The sequence below is a fragment of the Nicotiana sylvestris genome, chromosome 3, assembly GCF_000393655.2.
Source record: "Nicotiana sylvestris chromosome 3, ASM39365v2, whole genome shotgun sequence".
In the NCBI taxonomy this organism is placed as follows: Eukaryota; Viridiplantae; Streptophyta; class Magnoliopsida; order Solanales; family Solanaceae; genus Nicotiana; species Nicotiana sylvestris.
In genome coordinates, this window is record NC_091059.1 from 29,464,490 (window position 1) to 29,473,520 (window position 9,031).

The 9,031-nt window shown below is 37.6% G+C and overlaps 1 long non-coding RNA gene across 1 annotated transcript; it reads left to right on the forward strand.

Moving 5' to 3' along the window:
* The first annotated feature begins 1,264 nt into the window (after window positions 1-1,264).
* Window positions 1,265-8,696, forward strand: LOC104217224 (uncharacterized). The gene is made up of 2 exons (XR_708715.2): window positions 1,265-1,776; window positions 8,491-8,696. It is a non-coding gene; the product is annotated as an uncharacterized lncRNA (long non-coding RNA).
* Window positions 8,697-9,031: the final 335 nt, after the last annotated feature.

The following is a 9,031-nucleotide window of genomic DNA, read 5'->3' on the forward strand; positions in this document are numbered from 1 at the left end:
TTCTTTACCATATGCATATGTCGCAGGTGCGGAAAAAGTACCGTAGAAGGGAGACGGGGAAAGCGAAAAAGAAGTCTGCATAAGCAAAAAGGAGTTGGTAAAAATGTCGCAAAAGCAGCGAGTCTTCCGCAGAAGCGGCTGTAAGCACGTGATTTTTGCCCTATGAAAGAATTACCCCCTCTTTGCCCGAAGACACAAAGGGTTTTCGTGCAAAGAGCGGCCATCGCATCTGCGGGCCAATCATCAAATGTGCAGCCTTCGCCCTTAACTGAGCCCCTCACAAATGCAAGCCAATGTCTGCAGATAAGGTCTCGCGCTTGCGCTCAGCTCTCTGCAGAAGCGAAAATACCTGAGCTCTCCAAATCTCGCAGATGCTATCCAAAAACCCGCAAAAACGAGCTCGCACATGGGCACCCGACCATCGCAAGTGCAATATCTACAACACCGACAATGACAACACTTGTCAAAATAGCACGAAATCAATCTGAAACTCACCTGAGCCCCCCGGGCCTCACTGCAAACACTCAAACAAGTATAATAACTTACAAGAACTCACTAGTAAGCTAAAAGTATCAAAATAATATCTACAATCCAGAATCAAGCATCAAAACTCAAAAATTCCAGTGTTCATGAACTCAAATATCTAACTTTCGACTAGAAGCGCTGGAATGACCTTGGTCACCCGAGACTCGAACCAAACATATGATAAGTCCAAAATCATCATATAAAGCTAACAAAATCATCAAATCATCAATTCAAAATCCCCTACATAAAAGTCAAACATTGGTCAACTCCAACAACATAAAGCTTTGAAAATGAAAATACTTCTTCCATAACCCTCCAAAACTCTCGGAATGTAGTACCACATACCTTTAAACATACGCACGACTTAGTTAAGGTCGATGAACGTGCTTGAACGAGATAAAAATAAGTTGTAAAAAATTTTAAAGGTCCTAGTATAGATATCTGTTAAATAAAAGTTAAGGTGAATGAGACTTGGAAAAGAAATGGGATAATTGGACAAATAAATGAGTTGCTTGGTTACCCGTTCTACTTGCTTGAGCTACTTGCTTACTCGTCCTACTTGTTTTAGCTACGTGACACGTCTTAAGTATTAAATGAGGGCGAGACGCGTGTTTAAAAATAGAATAAGAATCAACATGTATCACCCATTAAGCAAGTAGGTGACAAGTAGGTGGATTACCTACTTACTTAAAAGGAAAGGCCATAATGTTTTTAAAATAAAACAAGGGGGTGGGTTCAGCCAAAGGGACCCCTTAAAGGGGCTAATTATCCTGTTTCTCTTTCACTTTATTTAAGCAAACTTCACTCCCAAAGGAAACCATTGAATCTCTCTCCAAAGTTCGCCATTCCAAGCTCCCTCAAGCCCTAAGTGATTTTCTTTTGTTTTCAAGTTCTAGTTTGAGAGAAGTCGTAAGAGTTGAAGAACCCAAGTTAAGAGATGAGCTCTTCACCCAATAAGTTAAGTATACTATCTTCTTTTATCCTTCTTTTCTGCTAAAAAGGTAGAGAAACTCGTTCCATAATAGTAAGAACTCATGAGGCGGTGATTGAAAGCCGTGAGTTCGAGTTGTTCAACCTGTTTTGGACTGTTTTGGACTGTTTTGGACTGTTTTGTGGGATGTTTCGTGCTATTATTGGGTTGTCTCTTGTTCTGATGTTGTTATGGGGTTTTGGGGGAGAAAGGGCGTGGAGAAACGCCACATAATGGTGGAGTGGTGGGCATTGTGACTTATTGGAGGGCTGCTAATCAAGGTATGTAATGGTTATCCCTTTATGCTTTTCGGGATGAATCTGCCTTAACGAAAATTTTTCTAAAGAAAAGCTTAATGAAATGTCTCGTCGTAATTTCATACATGATATAATCTGGGTTTATATGTTTACCTTTGACGTTATTGTGTTGGTTGATGTTCCACAATAGATGTATTGAATTTTGATTCTCTCTGAAAATAAATGTATTGGAAGTAACATCCATAATATTTTTCAGCAAGCTAACGACCTTACGTCATTCTGAATATTTTGTCACTGGATTGGGTAATGAGCCTCAGAGCTACTGTATATATTATATACATACCACTGCAGTTGGGGACGTTATTACATCATATCTATACCACTGCAGTTCAGAGACATTATTTTTACTACAATATATATACCGGTTGAGCTATACTCAGACGGGGATGGCCCTTTGTGGCATATGTACTTCCATGTTGTCCTTTGCACTCTTCTGTACTTATTGATTTTTTCATATGTTATTCATGCATTACATATACAGCACATTCTTTTCGTACTGATGCCCCTTTATGCCGGGGCACTGCATCTCATGCTACAGCTCCAAGTAGAGAGTCTGACAGGCCTCCTCAATATGTGGTTGCTCCTGTTTAGGCTTTTTGGTATGGTTATGTAGGCAGGTCGGGGGCAATGTTATATGCTTAGAGGCTTGTAGACTGGTTGTTGTATGTCTAGTATGTTCTATATGGTCTTGCCAACCTTGATGTTGTCATGTTGATGTCTATTATGGCCTTGTTTATATATATATATATATATATATATGAAGTACTGTATTAGATTCCAATCGTTTCCAGTTTCTCTCTATTTTTCTTCTCCATTCCACCCAATTCAATAAATGACATACTCGTGTCCAAAATTAATCACCACGTGTGATAAGAAAGTAATCTTTCCACCATGCCTAAAAGGTGTAAAAGCCAAGTGCAGCAAAATTTGAAAGATCCTGAACTGCTTCTCGTGTCTGGAAATTTTTTTTCCCTGAAGAAACTGAAAGAGTTCTGTTATTAGATGTCAAATGGATCATGGGCAGCAACTGGATGGTAGTAGCTTGTATTGAAGCTTTGAATTTAAAATCGAAGTTATGTTATTAGTTAAGAGCTTAAACTATATTGACGTCTATTAAAAAGTTTTGAAACTTTGAATTTGACTGTTGTATTTTAAAATAACCATGGGATATTTATATCTCAATTTTGAGGGAATTTGGTAAATATTCGAGTTGATTTGGGTTAGAATTTTGGATTGAAACTCGAAGAATAAGACATATGAAAACTATATATATTTTATACGTGTACAAACAACATACAAATATATATACAATGAACATAATAATATATAAGTTGAATGTAAGTTATAGCTTTTGACCAAACTTTATACAATAACATATTACAAATGGTGTATAAGTTATATGTATATCGTAGTTTTTGCCTGAATTTTGTACAATGAAAAGTTATATACCAATTGTATGTAAATCTATAGCTTTAACCGGATTTACATATATTTTGTAAAAAAAATTGTTACTTTTTATAATAGAAAAAACTGGCAAAATCCGGTAAATATTGTTCTAATTTTTATATATAGAAAATAAATCCCAATTTCTATTGGTTTCGACTAGCTTTGTGCTTCATCTAACTCAAATGGGCACAAGCAAATCGATCACCTAAGTTTTAGCTTTTAGTCCAACAAAGGGGAGATGACTCGATGGGATTATTTAAATAACTAGTTAAAGATGGCCCGTGCTAAGCCCGGGCCCAAGCCCATCATTTGTTAGATTAAATTATTATAGCATTAAGTATATTATGGTGAATTAGATATTATACATATATGTTATGCAGTTTCACCAAGGGGTTGTAATATTGTAGAAGTTGAGTCATCAGTATATGCTTGGTGTGATACCAAAACTATGCTTCTATACGAATGAACGAACGAAAGGACTAATAGGTGTTTAAAAGGCTACCACAAGGCAATGAAATCTCAAAGGTCAAAACAATGATGTAACTCATAAAATAGAAAATAAAAAAAGACAAAGCAATGGTGCGAGTGGATTTAATGGGAGAATGATGGTAATACAACTACCACTCTTTTCTCAAGCGTACACCATCACACTTTGCTGGATATGGCTGTCCATTGGACATGAGCAACCTCCTTCCCTTTACTAGCAGAACAAAATATGGTATAAGAGAAGATATGCTATAACAGAGACAACAAATAATGCTGGCAATCAAGGATAATCTGAATCAATTCAAGTAGAATGAAATATTTTACGTAGAAAGGAGGTTACAAGGGGTTTCAGAAATGGCACAGGTGTATCTAAAGTTACAATCTTATGGCTAACTTGAACTTGAATCAACCTTTTCTTTTCTGTTTTAAAAAAAATTCTCTTGAAAAGGGTATAACATTAACTTTTGACAACTGAAGGTAGTACAAGCATAATGATTGACTATGAAGAGTGTTTGAATGTTGCTCAAACAAATAACATGCATAGGTAAAGAACTTTCTATAATTCTATGCTTTACAATACTTTGCACAACTAATTTCACTGGCACAATCTGAATAAGAGAAATCACATAAAGCAATAAATTCTAATGCACATATTAGAAGTGCCACTGTAAGCCTGAAGATACTAATTGTCTACTGCTTAAGAAATATCAGGTATTCCTTTTTCTATTGTAACCACAGAAGAAATAGAGCAAACCAGAGAGCACAAGTAAATTCAAACCAAAAAGGTAGTTTGGATGATCTACTATTGTATTTTTTCAGCAAGCAGTTTGATCTTTAGTTCTAGATTTACAGGACTCCCAAGTTGTAATGTTTGTCTAAAACACGTGTACACAGGGACAAAGTTAAAGTTCAAACCAAAGCACGTGTAGTCCTTTATATTCTCCGAGTTGAATCCTTAGTCCATAACCATCTGCGCCACCATCAAAAGTAGTGTATGTACAAGTCATCAAAAGACATATGTACAGGCAGGCCACATAGTCAATAAACTGTAAATATTAAGAAAGACAAGCAGTCATTGTTAAATATGAAAGAGAAAAATATAATTTTCTTTTTAGCTTCTTATTATGACCAAAGATAGGTTTTAAAGCCAATTTTATCATGGGGAATTATGAAGGAAAACAGAATTCAGGAAAAGGAAAATAATACAAATTTTCAGAATACACTTTGTATCCTTTGGATTGTTATGGTAGATGGATGTAAATAACACCGACCAAATAATCCAGTATTAGGAGCTTTAGATAATTTACTTTCTATATGACACTATTTAATTCCTCTGAATCTTATTGTGCAAAGTGTGACGAACTTCAAAGTTTCATTTATTTTAGTCCTCACCTGAAGAGCTAATATGTACAAAAGATCAAAAGGTTTAAGTCTTCACCTGTAGTAAAGAAACATCTAAAAAGATAGAGAAAACAAGGGAACAAAGTTTGTAGAAAGAGGGAATCGAAGGAAAGTTCAGTCCCCCCGAAGAAGATGGTCATGGACATGGTAAGCACGTTGAACAGTCAAAACGTAAAGTGAATTGGATGAAGAAAACAAAACATCATGAATTTTTATTCTTTAATCATCAAAGGTTCAAATATGCATGGGATAACGAGGACACTACAGTTACGAGGACAGAACTGCCTAGTGCAACACTTTTGTCTGCTCTAGTGCAGAGTATGGTGAACGTTATCTTCTTCCAAGGAGATATATGGGAAATATGGGAAGCAGAGGCACTTAAATGGGCTATGGAATACACAACTTTTAACATTATGTGTATTTAAAAATCAACAACATCATGTTCCAGAAAAGTATTAAAAACTATTTGATTATCTAACGATTTTGGAGTAATATATCAGCTTAGAGTTTCTAGTGACAAAGATAAATCTAACAACTCAATAACTTCCAACACAGTACCTATATAGACTATAGTTCTATTTGTTGTAGTAGATTAAATGTCTCTTAATATAGAGATTTTCAAATTTTATGCTATATACAAAGAAGCGACAAAATGAAACTTTAGTGCAACAACTTATCCGATAGTACTTCCTACAACCTCAATTAATTTATAATCTTTTGTATCACTTTAAAGAATAATAGGTATCTTTACAACAAATCCATAATTGCATATACAACTTCTTTATTCCACCAAATGCCTTACTATGAAGCATGGGGAAAAGGAATTAATATCTAGCCATGACAAAATTTGGTGTGTTGAGTCTTTCTGATATGCAATTGTGATGACCTGGCTAGTCGTCTCATGAGTTACCGCTCCATTTTCTCTATTTCTACTTCTTTACGCTTCGTCATCCATGTTTTATGTGATCGGGTTGATTAGTTTGAGTCCAGAAAGGATTTGGTAAGAAATGAGACACTTAGTCTCTTTTAAGAAGGTTTAAGTTGGAAAAGTCAATCGGATATTGACTTATGTGTTAGAGGGCTCGGATGTGAGTTCCGATGGTGCGGTTAGCTTCGGGAGGTGATTTACGACTTAGGAATGTGATCGGAATTGATTTTAGAGGTCCGGAGTAGGATTAGGCTTGAATATGCGAAGTTAGTATTTTGGCAATTTTCGGTTGATAGGTGAGATTTTGATCCGGGGGTCGGAATGGAATTTTGAGAGTTGCTGTAGCTTCGTTATGTCATTTGTGATGTGTGTGCAAAATTTCAGGTCATTCGGACGTGGTTTGGTTGGGTTTTTGATCGAAAGCGTATTTCGGAAGTTTTTAGAAAACTTTAGGCTTGAATTCGATGTGAATTGACGGATTGGGTGTTGTTTGAGGTGTTTTGATGATTGGAACAAGTTTGAATGAGGTTTTAGGATGCGTTGGTGCTTTTGGTTGAGGTCCCGGGGGCCTCAGGTGAGTTTCGGGTGGTCAATCGGGCTAGTTTTGGTGTTGGATAATTGCAGAAATTGTTCAGCTGTTGCAGACGAAATTGGCCTTCGCGATCGCGTGGGGCCAGTCGCGATCGTGTAGAAGGATTTTGGGATGGTCTGTGTTTGGTCTTCGCATTCACGTTTGCGAACGGTGGGAGGCTGGTGCTTCGCGTTCGCGCGAGGGTAGGTCACGTTCGCATAGTGGAGTTGGCGCGTGAAGGGTCCAGGAGTTGTTGCTCTTCGCATTCGCGTAAGTGGGACCGTGTTCGCGTAGGTTGAGGAGTCTAAAGCATCGCGTTTGCGAGCCCTTGGTTGCGATCGCGTAGAAGGAAATCTGGTCAAGTTAAATTTGTGCATCGCGAACAGGAGAGTTTGAACGCGTTCGCGAAGAAGTAAAGTCAGAACTGGGCAGAAAGTTTATAAGTTGTTTCATCCGCGATTTTGAGCCATTTTTCCTCCATAGTGAGCATTTTGGGAGCTTTTTGAAGGTGATTAAAGAGGGATTCAAGGAGAATTGATTGGAGGTAAGATTTATGAACCTAAAACGTGATTCTATTGTGAAATTAACCTAGAAATTCATGGAACCTGAGCTAAAAATGGAAGAACTAGGGCTTGGGATTTTGAACTTTTGAATTGAGATTTGAAGGACCATTTGAGGTCGGATTTGAGAATTTTTGACATGTATGAACTCGTGGAAGAATAAGGAACCCGTTGATGTAAAAATTTCTGAGTTTTGAGAAGTGGGCTCAGGGCTCGGGTTTTTGCAAATTTCGGGATTTTTGATATTTTTCGATTGTTTTTGTTTGGGCTTTGTTCCCTTAGAATATTGTGACGTATTTGTTCTGATTTTGGTCAGATTCGACGCGCGAGGTGGCCGATTTGAGAGGCAAAGGCGTCGCGAGCTAGAGATTTAGCCGGTTTGAGATGAGTAATGAATGTAAATGATGTCTTGAGGGTTTGAAATCCCGGATTTGCACATCGTAGTGCTATATTGAGGTGAGAAAAGCGCTTGACGATGAACATGGGGTCGTTTACTATTGGGGATTGTGACTTAGTCTGCCCCGATTGATGATTTTACCGCGTATTTGATTGAAACTTATCTGTTATCATCATTATTTGGACTGATTGTCATATTTGGGCTTCGTGCCAGTTATTTGAACCCTCTGGAAATTTTTATCACTATTACCTCACTGTTTTGACTTACTCCCTGAACTCAATCGTACTGTTTTTCCCCTGTTTTACAACTCCGCCACTTTTTACTCGGTTTTGGAACTAAAATAATATTTTAAATGATGTTTTGGGTTGAGGCCTACTGATTTACTAATGCCCGAGGGGCTTATGTGATTTCTGGACTGAGTAAGAGCGAGGGCCAGATGTGAGGATACAATGATACTGATATGAGGCTGAGGGCCTAAGATACATATACATACGCCACGAGGTGGCTAATATTGATATGAGGTCGATGACCTAGATTTGATGTCACGAGATGGCTTGATATTGCGCTTTGGCCATAAGGGGCCCCTCTCGGAGTCTGCACACCCCTAGTGAGCGCGATTACCCAATTGTGATATGAGAGAGAGAGAGAGACCGAGGGGCTGGTACTGTTCCACGTGTTTATTTCTCTTTAATTGTCTGTCTCTTACTGCTTATCTGTTGTAGAATTATCTTATTCCGTTTTTCATTGGTTTATCGCTTTTATACTACTTGTTTAACTGTTGCATTATAGATTACCTTGTGTATACGTGATTTCCTACTCTTAGTCATTATTTATGCTTATTACTCACTGTGTCAGAGTACTCACATTACTCCCTGCACCTTGCGTGCAGATCCAGGTGTTCCAGAGGTTGAGTGAGAGCTTTCCAGTCGATCAACATTATCCGGGAGTATCGAGGTAGCTGCATGGCGACCGCAGCCTTGATTTCTCCCTTCCTTCCTATTGTATTCCGCATTCCTAGACTGTTTGTGTAGTAGGCTGTTGAATTGTGTTAGTTGATATTGGATTTTATAAAAAAATGGGTTGTGGTTGATAGTTGGTCAGGCTTGCCTAGCAAGGTGTTGGGCGTCATCACGACCGGGGTTGGGGTCGTGACAGTAGTGTTTAGAGAATGAGAAAATTCAAAGTAAAGGTGATGCTTACATGGAATTAGTTTGCAATCTAAAGAGATTGATTTTATATAAGAACTAAATGGGATCACACAATTTTACAAATTACCCACATAACTTAGAATTATCTCAAATTACATAAAATACTACTCACTTTTAATATAGAGATCCTGTAAAACAAATTTTGCTGGACGACAGGTAATAAACAATGACAGATCTAGGATTTCTAATGAACGGATGCACCACTACCAAACATATATTTTT